The sequence below is a fragment of the Panthera leo genome, chromosome A3, assembly GCF_018350215.1.
Source record: "Panthera leo isolate Ple1 chromosome A3, P.leo_Ple1_pat1.1, whole genome shotgun sequence".
Classification (NCBI taxonomy): domain Eukaryota; kingdom Metazoa; phylum Chordata; class Mammalia; order Carnivora; family Felidae; genus Panthera; species Panthera leo.
In genome coordinates, this window is record NC_056681.1 from 85,136,390 (window position 1) to 85,156,157 (window position 19,768).

A 19,768-nucleotide genomic window follows, 5' to 3' on the forward strand; every position below is an offset into this window, starting at 1 on the left:
GATCAAAACAGATATAAATAATATAACTGGACAAGAATTTAGAAAAATAATCATAAGATTAATCACTGGGCTTGAAAAAAGCGTAGAAGACAGCAGAGGATCTATTGCTGCAGAGATCAAGGAACTAAAAAATAGTCATGATGAATTTAAAAATGCTGTAAATGAGGGGCAAAATAAATTAGAAGCCGTGACAGTGAGGACTGAAGAGACAGAGGGAAGAACAGGTGAAATACAAGATAAAATTATAGAAAAAGATGAAGCTGAGAAAAAGAAAGACAAAAAAATTCTGGACCATGAGGGGAGAATTAGAGAACTAAGTGATTCAATGAAACTGAATAATATCCGTATCACAGGAGTTCCAGAAGAAGAGAGAGAGAAAGGGGCAGAAGGTGTACTTGAACAAATCATAGCTGAGAACTTCCCCAATCTTGGGAAGGAAACAGATATTGAAATCCAGGAGGCACAAAGAACTCCCTTGAGATGTAACTTGAATCGATCAATCTCCTGCATGACATATCATAGTGAAACTGGCAAAATACAAAGATAAAGAGAGAATTCTGAAAGCAGCTAGGGACCAACAGGCCTTAACCTACAAGGGTAGACACATAAAGGTAGTAGCAGACCTATCTACTGAAACTTGGCAGGCCAGAAAGGAGTGGCAGGATATTTTCAATGTGCTGAATAGGAAAAATATGCAGCCAAGAATCTTTTATCCAGTAAGCCTGTCATTCAGAATAGGAGGAGAAATAAAGGTTTTCCCAAACAAACAAAAACTGAAGGAATTCATCACCACTAAACCAGCCCTACAAGAGATCCTACGGCGGACTCTGTGAGTGAAATGTTGCAAGGACCACAAAGGACCAGAGACATCACAAGCATGAAATCTACAGATAACACAATGACTCTAAACCCATATCTTTCAACAATAACACTGAATGTAAATAGACTAAATGCTCTAGTCAAAAGACACAGGGTATCAGAGTGGATAAAAAAACAAGACCTATCTATTTGCTGTCTACAAGAAACCCATTTTAGACCTGAGTACACCTTCAGATTGGAAGTGAGGGGAAGGAGAACCAACTATCATGCTACTGGAAGTCAAAAGAAAGCTGGAGTAGCCATTCTTATATCAGACAAACCAGATTTTAAACTAAAGGCTGCAACAAGAGATTATATCATAATTATGGAGTCTATCCATCAAGAAGAGCTAACAATTACAAATGTTTATACACTAAATTTGAAAGCACCAAAACATATAAAACAAGTAATCACAAACGTAAGCAATCTTATTGGTAAGAATGTGGTAATCTCAGGGGGCTTTAATACTCCACTTACTGCAATGGACAGATCATCCAGACAGAAAATCAATAAAGAAACAATGACCCTGAATGATACACTGGACCAGAAGGACTTGACTGATATATTCAGAACTTTTCAACCTAATAACAGCCCTCAATAAATATAAAAGAATTAATATCAAACATGCACATTTTCAGATCACAACACTATGAAACCTGAAATCAACCACAGGAAAAAGTTGGAAAACCTGCAAATGCATGGAGGTTAAAGAACATCCTACTAAAGAATGAATGGGTCAACCAGACAATTAAAGAAGAAATTTAAAAATATATGGAAACAAATTAAAATGAAAACACAACAGTCCAGACCCTTTGGGATGCAGCGAAGGCAGTCATGAAAGGAAAATATATTGCAATCCAGGCCTATCTCAAGAAACAAGAAAAATCCCAAATACAAAATCTAACAGCACACCTAAAGGAACTAGAAACAGAACAACAAAGAAACCCCAGGGCCAGCAGAAGAAGAGAAATAATAAAGTTCAGAGCAAAAATAAACAATATAGAATCCAAAAAAACAAACAAACAGGAGAACAGATCAATGAAATTAAGAGCTGGTTTTTTGAAAAAATAAACAAAATTGTAAATCCCTAGCCAGACTTCTCAAAATGAAAAGACCCAAATAGATAAAATCATGAATGAAAATGGATTTATCACAACCAATCCCTAGAAATACAAACAATTACCAGAGAATACTATGAAAAATTATGTGCCAACAAATGGGACAACCTGGAAGAATTGGACAAATTCCTAGACACCCACACACTACCAAAACTCAAACAGGAAGAAATAGAAAATTTGAACAGACCTATAACTAGTGAAGAAATTGAATCAGTTATCAAAAATTTCCCAACAAATAAGAGTTCTGGGCCAGATGGCTTCCCAGGGGAATTCTATCAGACATTTAAAGCAGAGTTAATACCTATCCTTCTCAAGCTGTTTCAAAAAATAGAAACAGAAGGAAACTTCCAGACTCATTCTATGAAGCCAGCATTACCTTGATTCCCAAACCAGAGACCTCACAAAAAAGGAGAACTGCAGCCCCATATCCCTGATGAAAATTGATGCAAAAATTCTCAACAAGATACTAGCAAATCAAATTCAACAGCATATAAAAAGAATTATTCACCATGATCAAGTGGGATTCATTTCTGGGCTGCAGGACTGGTTCAATATTTGCAAATCAATCAATGTGATACATCACATAAATAAAATAAAGGATAAGAACCATATGATCCTGTCAATAGATGGAGAAAAAGCATTTGACAAAATACAGAATCCTTTCTTAATAAAAACCCTCAAGAAAGTCAGGATAGAAAGAACATACCTAAACATCATAAAAGCCATATGAAAAGGCCACAGGTAATATCATCTTCAATGGGGAAAAACAGAGCTTTCCCCCTAAGATCAGGAACATGACAGGGATGTCTACTCTCACCACTGCTGTTTAACATAGTATTGGAAGTCCTAGCATCAGCAATCAGCAATCAGACAATAAAATGAAATAAAAGTCATCCAAATTGTCAAAGAAGTCAAACGTTCACTTTTCACAGACAACATGATACTCTACATGGAAAACCCGAAAGACTCCACCAAAAGGCTGCTAGAACTAATATATGAATTCAGCAAAGTTTCAAGGTACAAAATCAATGTACAGAAATCAGCTGCATTTCTATACACCAATAATGAAGCAACAGAAAAAGAAATCAAGAAATTGATCCCATTTACAATTGCACCAAGAACCATAAAATACCTAGGAATTAACCTAACCAACGATATAAAATATCTGTATGTTGAAAACCACAGAAAACTTATGAAGGAAGTTGAAGAACACACAAAGAAATGAAAAAACATTCCATGCTCATGGATTAGAAGTATGAATATTGTTAAAATGTCAATACTACCCAAAGCAATCTACACATTCAATGCAATACCAATCAAAACAGCACCAGAATTCTTCTCAAAGCCAGAACAAACAATTCTAAAATTTGTATGGAACCTCAAAAGACCCGAATAGTCAAAATAATATTGAAGAAGAAAACCAAAGTGGGAGGCATCACAATCCCAGACTTTAGCCTCTACTACAAAGCCGTAATCATGAAGACAGTATGGTATTGGCACAAAAACAGACACATAGAACAATGGAATAAAATAGAGAACCCAGAATCGGACCCACTATGTATGGCCAACTAATCTTTGACAAAACAGGAAAGAGTATCCAATGGAAAAAAGACAGTCTTTTTAGCAAATGGTGCTGGAAGAACTGGACAGCAACATGCAGAGTGAAACTATACCACTTTCTTACACTATACACAAAAATAAACTCCAAATGATGAAAGACCTAAATGTGAGACAGGAAACCATCAAAACCCTAGGGGACAAAGCAAGCCAACAACCTCTTTGATCTCAGCCGCAGTAATTTCTTGCTCAACACATCTCCAAAGGCAAGGGAATTAAAAGCAAAAATGAACTATTGGGACCTCATCGAGATAAAAATCTTCTGCACCACAAAGGAAACAATCAACAAAACTAAAAGGCAACCAACAGAATGGGAAAAGATATTTGCAAGTGACATATCGGATAAAGGGTTAGTATCCAAAATCTTTATAGATCCAAAATCTATAAAGAACTTACTAAACTCAACACCCAAAAACAAATAATCCAGTGAAGAAATGGGCAGAAGACATGAATAGACACTTTTCCAAAGAAGACATCCAGACGGCCAATAGACAAATGAAAAGATGCTCAACGTCACTCATCAGGGAAACAAATCAAAACCACACTGAGGTACGACCTCACACCAGTCAGAGTGGCTAAAACTAACAACTCAAGCAACTACAGATGCTGGTGAGGATGTGGAAAAACAAGAACCCTCTTGCACTGTTGGTGGGAATGCAAACTGGTACAGTCGCCCTGTGAAAAGTGTGGAGGTTCCTCAAAAAATTTAAAATAGAACTACCCTGCAACCCAGCAATTGCACTACTAGGAATTTATCTGAAGGATACAGGAGTGTGATTCATAGGGACACATGTACCCCAATGTTTATAGCAGCGCTTTCAATGTTAGCCAAGTTATGCAAAGAGCCTAAATGTCCATCAACTGATGAATGGATAAAGAAGATGTGGTTTATATATATAATGGAATACTACTTGGCAATGAGAAAGAATGAAATCATGCCACTTGCAGCAACGTGGATGGAACCGGAAGGTATTATGCTGAGTGAAATAAGTCAGAGAAAGACAGATATCATATGTTTTCACTCATACGTGGATCTTGAGAAACTTAATAGAAGACCATGGGGGAAGGGAAGGGGTAAAAAATAGTTACAAACAGAGAGGGAGGGGGGCAAACCATAAGAGACTCTTAAATACAGAGAACAATCTGAGGGTTGACAGGGGGCGGGGGGTGAATGTGTGATGGGCATTGAGGAGGGCACTTGTTGGAATGAGCACTGGGTGTTGTATGTATGTGATGAACCATGGGAATCTACCCCAAAAACCAAGGGCACACTTTACACACTGCATGTTAGCCAATTTGACAATAAATTATATTTAAAAATAATAAAAATAAACATAAAAAAAGAAAATTCTAGAGGATCAATTCATTATTCTAAAGGCTGAAAAACTAAGGAAAGGAATCAAGCATTTCTTCTGCCTTTCCTGTACAAACTATACATCAGGGTAACAATAGTTGATAAGAAAATCCCTCTTTAGGAAAGGAGTTCCACCTAATAAATAAGAAATAATAAAATTAGAATATCACCATTTGTAACCCCTAATGAAATCATGTATGTGGGAAGTTACCAACAATGGCTACTAAAACCAGTAGGTGAACAAGTGATCAATCTTAATATCATGAAAATAGAAACAGATATCATGTGTCTTCTCCAGGGTGCCATAGGAAATACATACACCACCATCTATTAAGTGTTCTTATGAAAAATAAAGTCAAAGCCCAATCTCATCAAGCCCCGTCTAGATCTATTACTATTTTACAGAGGAACATATTAAACCACATCATGGAGGAAAAGAGAAACTGTACATCAATTTCTTGATAAATTCTAAGAAACCAAGAAGAGATATTTGAAAACTTCCTATATATTTGATGATTTTGAGAAGCGGCATCCATTTTTTTTTTGACCTATGATAACTATAAGATGGTTATGCCTTAAAAAGACTTACATTAGGTATTTACAGATGATATGATACCATGTCTAATTTTACTTCAAGATAATCCATCGCAAGAGAAAGAGGGGGGTAATAGAGAAAATAAAGCAGACCATATGCTGAGAATTGCAGAAGCTATTTCACTAGCTGATAGTATGGAGAAGGAAGTGGGGAGACCGCTTGGACACTGAATGGGATTTCTTTGATGGTCAGTGTGGTTCAGCATCAGCATCACCTGCCACCTTGTTAGAAATGCTGAATCTCAGGGGCGCCTGAGTGGCTCAGTTGGTTAAGCGTCCGACTTCAGCTCAGGTCACGATCTCGCGGTCTGTGAGTTCGAGCCCCGCATCGGGCTCTGGGCTGATGGCTCAGAGCCTGGAGCCTGCTTCTGATTCTGTGTCTCCCTCTCTCTCTGCCCCTCCCCTGTTCATGCTCTGTCTCTCTCTGTCTCAAAAATAAACGTTAAAAAAAAAAATTTTTTTTAAAAAGAAATGCTGAATCTCAGCCACATGCCAGACCTCCTCAATCAGAAACCGCATCGAACAATGTCCCTTGATAATTTGTGTGCACAGTAAAGTTTGAGAAGCACTTTTGTAGATCACTTTGAAGAGAATTATTCTCTTCCAATCCATGAACTGCTATACTTCTCCATTTTTTTAAGTCTACCCTAATGGCTCTCAGTGATTTTTTTTTATAGTTTCCTGAAGAGAAGCTGTACTATGCAGCTGGGGCTGCCATAAAGAAATACCACAGACTGGCTGGCTTAACAGAAATTTATGTTTTCACAGTTCTGGAGGTTAGAAGTCCAAGATCAAGGTGTAGTCAACTCGGTTCTTGGTAAGACTCTCTTCTGGCTTACAGACAAACACTGTCCTCACATAGCCTCTACTCTGAGAAAGAGCAGGGACAGCAAGCAGCAAGAGAGCTCTCTGGTGTCTCTTCTTGTAAGGACACTAATCCTATTGGATCAGGGCCCCACCCATATGACTTCATTTAACTTTAATTATTTCCTTAGAGGTCCTATCTCCAAATACAATCACAGGGAGTGGGAGAAGGGAGGGATAGATGCTAGGATTTCAATATGAATGGCGAGGGAGGAGGGAGAGGACACAAACATTCAGTCCATAAAAGGACTTGCACCAAGCTTTTTGCATTTATTCCTAAAAATAACAAAATTTAAGTGATTTATGAAGTAGAATAATTTACTTGTAGACTCTTTTAAATTTTCTAATTTTACTTATCTTCAAATAAAGGCAGTTTTCTTATTTTTCAGTCCTTATACCTTTTACTTTTTTCTTACCTTTTTCCCCAAAATCAACAGGAAAGTGTAATGTTTGCAGCAGGATGTTAGTAATCACCCTTTTCAGAATGAGGATGTTCCCATCTATCCCTAGTTTACCCACAAATTTTATCATGAATGAATGCTGAATTTCATCAAATGCTTATTTTGCATCTATTGAGATGATCTATGATAATGTCCCCCTTTCCATTCCTAGCACTGGTTATCTGTACCTTACCTATTGTTTCCTTAGTCTTTATTGCTAGAGATTTTATTAATTTTATTAATTTTTGCCTTCACTGACTTTCTCTATTGTACCTTTGTTTCCTATTTCATAGATTTCTACTCTTCACTCCCTTTTTTTTCCCCTTCATCTCTGGATATAATTTGCTCCTTTTTCCAGCTTCTTGAGGTAAAAGTTTAGATTATGGGCTCAGATTTTCTTCTTTTTTAATATAAACATGTTAAGGATATGTTTCCTTCTATGTATTATGTTAGCTGCATTTCATACATTATATCACATCTTCATTCAATTCAGAATATTTTCTGATCTTTATTATGATTTTTTCTTTGGCCCACAGATTACTTAGAAGTATAATTCTTAATTTTCAAATATATGGGAAATTTCTAGTTATCTTTCTCTAGTTAATTATCTAGTTACCCCTTTCAAGTTTATGTTGTGACCAGAGAATTTACTGAAATTTGCTTAATGGTCTATAGTCAATTTAAAAAAGAATGTTGCATGTGGGTTTGAAAAGAATTCTATAGATATTCAGTGAAGTATTCTATATGTCAATTAGGTCAGGTTTATTAACTGTTACTCAAAATTCCCACACCTTTATAATTTTTCTGTTTATTCTATGTTAATGGCATGTTAACATCAATAACTAAGAGAGTCAGTTTCTCTACTACTTTTAGTTTCTATCAGTGCTTTATATATTTGATATATTTGATACTATGTTATTACATACAAAACAAGAATTGTTATATCTTTCTGGTACATCAAAACTTTATCATCCTTTTAACTTTTCTGTATCCTTATGTTTTAGATCTCCTGAAATTTTTATACAATTGATAATTTTAGTCCATGTATATTTGATGTAATGACTAATTCTTTTAGATTAAGTCTACTATCTTACTAAATACTCTTGACTTGTCCTACTCATTCCGTGGTTCTTTTTTTCTTCTTTCCTATCTTTCAGATTTGATTTTTCTAAATATTTTTTTATTATTCCAACTTTTTGCCCATTAGTTCAGAAGTTATATAGTCTTTAGTAGTGACTCTACATAGCAAGCTGCATCCTTTGACTTAACAAAAATCTGATACTAATTACTGCTTTTACCCTTTGATGGACAAAATACCATGTATCTCCCCTTAACAAGGTATGTGCCATTTTGTCATGTATTTTACGTGGTTTTATTTATTTATTTACTTAAAACCCACAAGACATTTTATAACTGTCTTGTGCAATTAATAATTGCTTTAGAATTACCAATATACTTTCTTTTGGGAGCGAAGGTCTTCATTCTTCCCAAACTTTCATCTGAATTTTCTTCTGTCTAAAGAAAACCTTTTAGAATTTTTGTGTGAATCTGCTGACAAATTCTCTAAATTTAGTTCTTGCCTAAAATTTCTTTATCTTTATTCTTGGATTATCTTTTCAACAGGCTTAGATTTCTAGATTGGTAATGGTCTTTTTTCACCACTTTAAAATATGATTCTATTGTCTTCTGGTTTCCATCATTTTCTATCAGTTGTCAGTTCAATTGCTTCTTTGAAGGCAGTCTATCTTTTTTAAATCTGGCTTGCTTGCTTTCTTTTTTTTTTTTTTTTACCTTTTGTTTCAGTAATATTACTAGAATGTGCCTTTCTTTATATTACCTTGTTTCAGATTTGTAAGCAATTCTTTATGGGTTGATGAATTTCATCAGCTATGGAAAATTCTTACATCTAGTTTACTCAGATTTGCTTCTACTCCATTCTCTTTCTTCTCTCTTTATGGAACTATAATCACACATAAGTTAGAGCTTTTCACTTCATCTTCCATATCTTCTGTCCTCTATTCTCATTTTCCATTCTTTTCGTTTCTACGAATTTCACTCTGGAGATTGTCTTTAATCCATCAGGCAGCTCACTAATTCTCTCATCAGCTGTGTCAATCTGCTGTCACACTCAACTACTGAGATCTTCCAATTTTCATCATTAAATTTTCTGCTCCAGATTTTCTATTTGGTCTTTTTTCTTATAGTATCCACAGCTGCCAAATTTCTCCATCTTGTCCTTTACCACCTTCAACCACCTTCACCAAAGTAGGTATGTTTATTTTGAATTCTGTATCTGAAAATTCTAACATCTGGCACCCTTGTGAGTCTATTTCCACAGTGTTGTTTCTGTTGGCTTTCATTCATGTCTCCTGTCTGTCTATTGTTTATTATGCCCTAAATATTGTTTTTGCAAAATTCCTTGTAGAAGTAATTTGAGGCATTGGATAATGATGTTGTTTCTCCAGGAGGGACTTATATTTTCTTCACTGGGTGCCTAGGAACACTAGCACCCTGGATCAACTTCCATTCACTTTTCTCTGCCCCTAGAATGCAATCCTTGGGAATCCCAAATCAAAGTGGGGCAAGGAGGCACTAGAACTCTCTTATTGCTGCTGCATTAGCTCAGAGCACATCAAAACTACTGCAGGACCACTTGACCTCTCAGCCTCCTATCTCCAAGAAATGCAAGAAAAGCAGACTCAGTTCTAAGACCACCCTCTGAGTCTTGCCCTATCTCTAGATCCTGGCTTTGGAATTCTTTGCTATTTATTTTGTTCACTTTCTGGGATCCTTATGCAGTTTTTGTCTGTTTGTTTGCTGGGTTTGGTCCGGTTTTTCAAGTTGGACTCAGCAGGTCAGTCCAAATGACTGCCTACCATTACTAAAACAGAAGACACTTAAACACAAATTTCCTCTTCTTTCTGATCTTAAATAGGAGGAGCTAAGAAAACAAAATTTTTCTAACTCCTCCTATTCCCAAGTGTTTCCTCAATTTATAATTATTTAATCTAAAGTAACCAAATACTCACTTGACCAAAATAATGTCTTTTAAAAGTATTAGCAAACAAATGGTTATATTAGAATATTAATATGACTTCCACTGTCTTTAAAATCTTATTAAAACTGTGCCTCATAGCCACCAGTTTATCATAGTTGATATCACCACAGAAATAACTAGATGTACACCCCATAGGAAAAACAACCTTGGAGTTGTTCATTGAGATTACAGTTTTAATGAAATGGGTTAAAGATGTTCCAAAGCTCGCTGTAACCTTTGTAAACTTTTCAAAATGATTTTATAAGTTATAACCCCAAACACTGATTAGAACATGCCACTTCTTGGGGCGCCTGGATGGCTCAGTTGGTTAAGCATCTGACTTCGGATCAGGTCATGATCTCACGGTTTGTGAGATTCTGTGGTCTGGTTCAGACTGTGTGTCTCCCTCTCTCTCTGCTCCTCCCCTGTTCATGCTCTGTCTCTCTCTATCTCAAAAATAAAGGTTAAACAAACAAAAAAAAAATTAAAAAAATAAAAATAAATGCCACCTCTTCCCCATCATGTTTGCCCTATTTTACTATACTCAAATTTTAACCATTTAAGAAAATTCAAATCAAAAACATATTTTATAACCAAAACACACTGATTTTTTTTTTAGGACCTCTTCAAATTAGCATTTGAGACTGAGAAATTGCCTTTCAACCTTTCAAATTCACTCACCATTTAACAAACATTTGTTGAGTACCAACTATATATCAAATATATAAGTAAATTGCTGGGTTCTTTTTTAAAGTATGTCAGACTCTTGCTCATGTACTTTACTGATTTATGGGTCATATTAAACATTAGTGTCTGTAACATAATCACTGAAAAGAATATTTCCCAGTTCTTTGTGTAATGTGTCTTTCTAAGACAGCCTTGAAATTTAATCCAATGTCTGCATTATCTTCCTCATAAAAAGGGACAAATGCAATTGGTAGTAAATGACATCAACATTCTTTTCTACTCACCCAGGAAAAATTATCACCTGTGGTTGAAATTTTTCTAAAGCAAGTCTATAGCTAATTGGAACTCTGATTCTCTACAGCAGAGTTGATTTGAGAAGTGGATAAGGATTATAGAAGTAGCAAATAAGATCTCTGTCTTGCCAGAACCATAGATGCAGCCACCTTTTATAAATAAGGAAACTGAAGTTAAGTGAGGATAAAAGAAATGTTTAAGGTCCCAGCTATCCAGGGCCAACTCAAGTCCAGAATCTCTGTCTATCCAGGTCCACATAATGAAATAGACAGCCTAGATTGTATAACAAATACCTTCTGAACGTGTTTTTGCTTGTATGTATGTACAAATGATTTAACATCATTATTTGACTGTTTCAAGTTGTGAGTTTATTTTCCTTTCTTTCTCTTTTTAATCATCTCAGAATAGAAAAACCACCAATTTATTAAACCCTGTGGCAATTATTCAGTGGGTTCATGTCAAGTTGAGTAAAACATTTCTTTCATTTTGTGTCAATATCTAAGGACTTCAGCAGTATCTGAGAGGGTTCAGATTAATTTTATGTTCATTGTTAAGCTCCTTTTAATGGCACAGTGAACAGATAGGATGGAAAGAATCACCCCATCCTTCATGGTGGCACAGCCAAGTTAGAAGTGTCCCAGAAAGGACCATGGTTAACTGACAAGATTTGCTGACTTTGGAGCACATCTTTATTATATGAGTTTGTTTGGTTTTTTTTTTTTTTTTGGTTTTGCTTTTTTGTTTTGTTTTGTTTTTTTGTTTTTTGTTTTCAGATTATAGGTTTGCTTTGGGAAAGTAAGATAATAAAAGCAAGAACAGGGGCGCCTGGGTGGTTCAGTCAGATACGCATCTGACTCTTGATTTCAGCTCAGGTCATGATCTTATGGTTCATGAGATAGAGCCCCATGTCAGACTCTGTGCTGCTTAGGATTCTCTCTCCCCACTCCCCCCTCCCCCTTTTTGCGCTCACACTCTCTAATAAATAATACATTAAAAGAGAAGCAAACACAAAGTAATGAATGTTGAAGACTGCCCTCCTGTTTAAGACTTTTGCAAAGTTGCTACTCTCCACTACAGTCTCTAGACCAGTGCTTCTGAACCTTGCATGGTACATCTTGAGGAGCTTCAAACAATACTAATGCCTGGGCCCCATGCCCAGAAAGTCTGATTTGTTAGTCTAGGGTGGGGCCTGAGCATGGGGACTTTTTTTTAAACCTTCAAGAATGATGGCAATGCAAAGCCAGAGATGACAGTCCCTGCTCCAGACACTGCTCTGAAGTAAAGAGGAACAATTTTCATTTGTAACAAATACAGAGAGAATCCACACCTTGTGGTGTGACCTTCTTTCTTCAAATGAATTAGAAAAGGACTGACACTTTCTCATAAAACATAATGCCCTTTCCTTTGTTAGAAATTTTTTACTGCCTGACTCCTTCAAGGATTGGGCCATATTCTCAAGCAACTTAGCAAAACCTTGCATCTCCAGAGCACATAAGACTCCAGGGTCAGGTTTCATGCAAAGAACCTTGCAAGTGCAAAGTCTGAGAGCCCTAACTTCCCAAAATGACCTCTTCAACTATTAATTTATAAACGTTATTTGGGAAAAAGAACATAGAGAGCTAGAAGAGAAACTTTCCATCAAATCTGTCCAGTTTTGTGGTAAAACGTCATCATTAATTTTACTACTACAAATTTAACATTTTAATAGCATTTTCCTCCAAAAACATGAATCCTTTTCATTTGAATTTGAATTTGTATAGCTGATAAGAAAAAATAGATATGATTGTACCCACTTTATAGATGGAGAAGCATATGCATAATTTCAGTGATTCATTCAAAGTCAATTGTCACTGACAGAATCAAGAAATTGAAGCTGTGTTACAATATTCTTTATGATGTTCTACAACTCATACTAAAAATATCCTATTGAGGTATTTACCTCAAGATATATTTTAAGAACACTGGATCACCAAATTCCACAAAATTTAAAATAGCCATACAAATAGTAAGTCTGAAACAAAACTTATCCTGAAACCGGAAATACAGGTCTCTATAGTCTGTAAAGACAACTACAAATTATATTTAGTTTCAGCCTTTAGTTTTACCATTTACTTTCAAAACAAACTTTGTTTCATTATATTCATAATTGCTTTTAATGTACTGACACCCAATACAAATAAGTGAAAATCAAGTGACCAGACGATAGACATAAGAAAAAATTTACAAGTGTTATTACTGAGGAAGCGTGTAGAATTTTCTTTCCCAGAAATTTCCCAAGAGGATTTACAACCTTCTGGCCCTCAAATACTGTGGACTACTAGAAATAGCAAATGACTCTCTCACCAGAGTGACTCTACATAGTTTCTAAAGAAACTAAATACATCTCACATAAATCTATCTTGCATTGGGATAATAACAAATGCTTTCCCTTCCCCATCCCCACCCCCTTCCAAAAAAATTGCTTCAAGAGAAGGAAATAGTGAAAATAATTATTACTCTGTCCCTGTTCTGGATTTACAGCAGACACTGATGGCCAGAGTCCAAGCCCAGGAGAGTTACCACCTATAGTTTCAAATTGGGGTTTCAGTACCGATAAATACTGCTGGAACATCTCATTTGAGTACTGCTAAAGAAAAGTGACCATTGAGACTCTGGTGGCCATATACTCGTTACAGGTGGGGGAAAAAAAACTTCTCCATTTTTCCTAAATTTAATTTCCACTAAGGGTCAAGTAACATAAGGTTTACTGATCTGTATCATACATACATCAAAAGGCAATGGTAATGTTGCCAACAAGAAATAAAATCAAGAAGGGTTCAGGCTCCAAGCACAACTGGAAGGTCCCAAGCTGAACAGGAAGAAACATAAACACTGTTCTTCCATAACCTTCTGACAATAAGCTCCAGAATGGTACCCTGGCTTGCTCAATACTCAGCTCTCTGGAAAAAGCAAACTTTTCATTCTGCACTTAATATTTTATATAGCTCATTTAGAAGCTTTCATATAAGCTAAATATATTTTTGTCTAAAATTTAAAAGACAAGATTCTTTTAAAGTATTATGTTTTAAAACGCTGGAAAGAAAGGGGAAGCTATATTTTTACCTAAACAGATTGCAAATAGTTGTACGAAAAATAAAACAAGTGTTTGTTACCTTGTCACTGCTTCATGACCACTTCACATTTTTAGTTGGAGCTGTCTATCATACGTAAGGTATACTCAGCTTGGAGCTAAGCCATTTGTAACTTTATAGGTATGGACAAAATCTTCAAAGAGACTCACATTACTTAAAATCTGCTTGCTAAGCGATTTTTAAAAAGTTAAAACAAACTCTTGTCTATGAACAAGAACTCCAAACTCAATTAGTTTTTTTCCAAGAATGCTCTTTAAAATAGACTGTCAAGAAAATTACTCCTTTCCACTGTTGCTTGACATTCAAAATCTCTGTTCACAAGTTTCTTACTAAACAAGTTTTTCTTAGTATCTGGCTTGGGTTTTTCTCTTCACCTTTATAAATAGAAAAGTAACCGCATAGGAATCTTGAAAGATATTCTTGTGACTAAAAGAAAACTGAAAGGAGAATTTTACAATATGGCTTTGGTAACAATAAAACATAAATTGAATTTTTTACCTGCAGTAAGTAACATGTATTTAGTGATGAGATGTGTTAGGTCTCATCTGCTGTAGTTACATGTCAAGTTCTAATCACTGTATTTTTCTCCCTATCACCCGTGAAATCCAAATAGCTTTCACTTCATTTTTGTGTACACAAAAGAAAAATAAAAAATCTTCTGTGTTCTTTTGCTGCCACCCAGTGGTTCTGATCGGTAAACGCAATGATGACAAATCTAACACGGAAGAGACATAAGCACATCTTTACCCAAAGCATGAAAATCCAAATTATTAAAAGCGATAAATTTTGAAGTGAGTAGTTACATAATAAAGGGTTCCTTAGGGTGCCTGGGTGGCGTTAAGCGTCCCACTCTTGGTTTTGCTTTAGGCTATCATCTGTTTGCGGGTTCAAACTTGCATCAGGCTCTGTACTGACAGCGTGGAGTGTTCTTGGGATTCTCTCCCTCTCCCTCTCGCCGCCCTCTCCCCCTCCCCTGCTCACTCTCTCTCTCTCAAATAAACTTTAAAAAATTAAAAATTAATAAAAATTAAAAATTAATCAGTAAAGGGTTCCTTTGCTGCATAAATATTGAGGAAAAACCTCACCTAGGTTGTAAAATCAAGCAACAGTGGGGGATACTGCCTTTCACTCTTCATAGTGTCAGGCAGGCTCAGCATCAGCATATAGTAGGCACTCAGTAAACACCTTTTACCTCAACCAATTACATCTTTTTTTTCTTTTTTAACCAACTACGTATTTAAACTGTTTCATTAAAATTCTTACAATAAAGTGATAAAAACACGATGCAAAAACACAATGCAGCTGAATGCAAATGTGAATGTAAATAATAGGCTGAAAGAAAATATTTAAATATTAGTCAATTATTTCCTGGTAGGGGAGGGGACAGACTTCTCTTTAATTTCTATAAAGAGCATGTTTTACATGGCCAGGAGGGGGAATCAATAAATTAAATCTATTAATTTAAGGAAAGAACTATCTTTGAGGAATATGCCAGGTGTATCAATAGTAGGCTTCTTGACTAGTTTTATGATGATCTGAGCTGTAGGACAAACTGTCAGACCTGGTCAAAAATTCAGGATGATTGGGGCACCTGGCTGGCTCAGTCAGAAGCACATTCGACTCTTTATCTTGGGGTCTCAAGCGTGGAGCATACATTAAAAAAAAAAAAAAAAAAAAAAGTTAAAAAAATTTCAGGATGATTTTCCCATCACTGACATTAGCAACAGAGTGCACTGTCAGAAATGTGTTACAGCTCCAAATCATGCTTAAAACTTGTGCAAATTTAACAGCTACTACATAAAACCGAAACTAAAACCAGCTACACAGTGTTTGAAAATTCGCTGCAAGTCTGGCCAATCAGCCAACAGCATCCATGACTGAGCCAGGTCCTCTCCCCCAAGCCTCTTCTGCATGAGGTTCCTCAACCGGTAATAAAGCTGCGGGTGAACACATTGGTGAAGGTGCAGTCTCCCAGTGGACCCCTATCCTAGCCTCCCTACAATAGTTACGTTCCAGACCGCCGGTGGATGTCCAAACCGCGGAGAGAAACGACAATTATACATACCTCTGATAAAGTTCCGTGCATAAACTAGGCAGGGTAAGAGATTAACAACAACACTGATGATAGAACAATTTTAACAGTATACTATAATAAAAGTTACATGAACATGGAATCTCTGTCTCTCAAAATACTCACCTCTCCCGCCAGGAGAGAATAAAATGTTCACGTGCACTGAAACAAAATGGCATTCTGACGCAGCGTGAGTCTACTATTGACCTTCTGTGATTGGTCAGGAGATCCATCTGCTTTCCCTTTTAGTTACCCTGGGTAAGTAACTAAAAGGGCCAAAGCGAAATCCCAGGTAAGCGGGGACGACTATAATTGTGTAACCTTGGGCAAGGCCTAACCTCTCTGAGCCTCAGTAACATTGTAAACAGAAACATAGTAAATATGCACCTCGATTGGCTTGCATGGATCCCAAATGCAGTAACAAAAAGCCTGGATTATTCGTGGCAAGGACTTGGTGCTAGCTGCCATAAATGCACAGACTTTCACACAGAGACAGTGCATGACAATTATCCGCACACACAGAACAATCACTATTCAGAAAGGAATGATTGGAGGATCTTTTTATTCATTTGTAGTCATTTATTATTTTTTATTTATTTTGAGAAAGCTCGCGTGCACGTGCCCATGAGTGGGGGAGGGGCAGAGAGAGGGAGAAAGAGAATCCTGCGCAGGCTCCACATTATCAGTGCAGAGCTGGAGATGGAGCTTGAGCTCACAAACCCACAGATCATGACCTGAGCAGAAATCAAGAGTCAGATGCCTAATCGACTGAGACACTCAGATGCCCCATGTAGTCATTTTTTAAATTGAATAACCAGTGCTTTAATTACAGATACTAGTACAAAAATATGGTAAACACTGAGCCTGAGTTCCAGCCATGAAAATGACAACCCAGTATTCAGTTTATCTTGGTAAGTGTAATAATATTTAAAACAATTGGTAAAGATAGCATTAAAAACAAAGCCCTTAAATAAACATTAAAGCGGGAGGGGGGGGGGGTTGTCTGGGTGGCTCAGTGGCTTATGATCTCACAGTTCATGAGTTCCAGCCCCTCATGGGGCTCTCTGCTATCAGCACAGAGCCTGTTTCAGATCCTCTCTCCCCGTCTCTTTCTGCCCCTCCCCACCTCTCTCTCGAAAAAAAATAAACTTAAAAAAAAAAAAGCCCTAATAACTTCAATTGTACTTCCCAACTAACATATTAACAAGCATTTATTTACCTCTGACAAAAATATATATATTTTTAGAAGAGGATTCCAATACTTTGGCTTATAAAAATTTGAATATAATGAAAATGTTCTCCAGTGAATCAGGAAATTTAAAGAATTTTAAGATGGATTTTAAATTAAAGACCAAGGGGCGCCTAGGGGGCTCAGTTAAGCAACTGACTTTTGATCTGCCCTGGGCTCTGCTCTGGCTCTGGCTGGCTCTGGGCTGGGTGTGGAGCCTGCTTGGGATTCTCTCCCTCTCCTCTCTCTCCTTCTGCACTTGTGTGCATGCTCTCTCTCTCTCAAAAAAAAAAAAAAAGGGGGGGGGGGGCAAGAAGGAAACTAAAAACAAAATAAAATAAAGCCCAAGTCTCATCCTGAATGAAATATTCTAGTTGGCAGCTTTTCACGATGCAGATTCTAGCTCCATTCCAATGTCATCATTAAGATCTTTTGGGGCGCCTGGGTGGCTCAGTTGGTTAAGCATCCGACTTCGGCTCAGGTCATGATCTCATGGTCCGTGAGTTCGAGCCCCGCGTCCGGCTCTGTGCTGACAGCTAGGAGCCTGGAGCCTGCTTCAGATTCTGTGTCTCCCTCTCTCTCTGACCCTCCCCCGTTCATGCTCTGTCTCTGTCTCAAAAATAAATAAACGGTAAAAAAAAAAAAAAAAAAATTTAAAAAAAGAACTTTTAAGATTTTCTACATCTCCTTTGATCACTTAATTCTCTTTGAACCAATACAAAAATGTATGGCAGAATCTACAAATAAAAGCTTTAAAAATAAATTACAACACTGCCAACACCCCCAATAAATTACAACTGCTGGTGAGGATGTGGAACAACAGGAATTCGTATTCATTGATGGTGGAAATGCAAAGTGGTACAGCTACTTTGGAAAATAGTTGGCAATTTCTCACAAAACTAATGCGTTTTATCATATGACCTAGCAATTGCATATAATTGGTCTTTACTAAACCAAAGGAATTGAAAACATATGTCCACAAAAAAAATCCACACATGGATGTTTACTCATAATTGCTAAAACTTGGAAGCATTCATGATGTCCTTCAACAGATGAATGGATAAATAAACTGTGGTACATCCAGATAATGAAATATTATTCAGCACTAAAAACAAATGAGCTATTAAGCCATGAAGCCATGGAGGAAACTTAATGTATACTACTGTTGCAAGAAGCCAATCTGAAAAGGCTACATACTGCATAATTCCAACTATGACATTCTGGAAAAGACAAAACTATGGTGACAGGAAAATGATCAGTGGTTGCCAGGGATTCTAAGTAAGGAGGAATGAATAGGTGGAACACAGAGGATTTTTAAGGCAATGAAACTATTCTGTATGATGCTGTAATGATAGATACAGGTCATTACACATTTGCCTAAACCTATAGAATGTGCAACACCCAGAGTGAACCATAATGTAAACTAGGGACTCTGGGTGATAATGTGTCTGTGTAGGTTCATCATTGTAACAAATGTACGATTCTACTGGGGGATGTCATCAGTGTTGGAGTTATGGATGTTGGGGGACAGGGAGTATGTGGGAACTCTCTGTACTTCCCATTGTGAACCTAAAACTGTCCTAAAAAATAAAGTTTACTACTTAATTTCCTTAAGATTACATATAAAGGGGGAAGAGGAGGAGTAGAGGCAACAATACATCATAAACAATTATACCTTAAAATGACTATTTCAGTGTTTCTATAAATTTCAAGGCAGTACATAAGAGTTAAGCTTAACAAGTTATAGTCTAAGGACATATGAATTAAGCTGTAGACTTCCCTTAAGAGGATTAAAATACACATTAACACTATTTCCAAAAGCTGTTTTTAACATTTTTCAATGTTATATATTTAAATTATTTAAGGTTATCTTAAATGCCTAGATAAGTGAGAGAATGAAATTTAATTACAGGTTATTTCCACTGTCATGTATTTTGGCAATATAGCTAGGTAACTTGTGTTAAAGGAAAATTTTAAATAGCATCAATAATTAAGAAAACCTCTATTAAGTTAGTCTTTGTTTCTTACAAATTTTAAAAGTGGTAGATAAAATCTAGCAATTCCAATTCCTTAAACCCTAATTTTAACCGTTGCTAGGACAAATCCTAAAAAGATTTTACATTTTGCTATATTTCTGAAATGTAGCACTTTGGTTACTGAACAACCAATTTCCATATATCTAGTTAGACTACAGTGTGAAAAAAGATAACGAAAAAAAGTGTAAGGGCATTTCTTATGAACTTTTTTGTGTGTGAAAATTAGATACAAGAAAGTCACTCTTCCAATTCAGCATTATTAAAAAACATTCAAGCAAAGATCACACTATCACTTACATATAACCCTGTTGTTGTGGCATCTAACTTTTTCTTGAATAACATCTAGAAGTTCCGAAAGAGGGGCGCCTGGGTGGCTCAGTCGGTTAGGTGTCCCACTTCAGCTCAGGTCATGATCTCACAGTTTGTGGGTTCAAACCCC

The 19,768-nt window shown here is 36.4% G+C and overlaps 1 protein-coding gene and 1 long non-coding RNA gene across 18 annotated transcripts in view; one reads left to right on the forward strand and one right to left on the reverse strand.

Annotated features, from left to right (window-relative positions):
* RNF113A (ring finger protein 113A) overlaps positions 1-16,221 on the reverse strand; it is a 511,139-nt gene extending 494,918 nt beyond the window's left edge. For 7 of the 11 annotated variants that reach the window (XM_042932502.1, XM_042932501.1, XM_042932499.1 and 4 more), the window contains exon 1: positions 16,060-16,152. The gene's annotated coding sequence lies outside the window, so the exon portion shown is untranslated. Of the gene's footprint in view, positions 1-16,059; positions 16,161-16,191 lie in introns of those variants that run through there. The other 4 variants (XR_006200724.1, XR_006200726.1, XR_006200725.1 and 1 more) reach the window with 2 other exon arrangements.
* Positions 16,222-16,251: 30 nt separating this feature from the next.
* Positions 16,252-19,768, forward strand: part of LOC122216139 — a 94,161-nt gene continuing 90,644 nt past the window's right edge. For all 7 annotated transcript variants that reach the window (XR_006200731.1, XR_006200729.1, XR_006200735.1 and 4 more), the window contains exons 1-2: positions 16,252-16,357; positions 16,898-16,976. This is a non-coding gene — a long non-coding RNA (uncharacterized LOC122216139). The remainder of the gene's footprint in view (positions 16,358-16,897; positions 16,977-19,768) is intronic.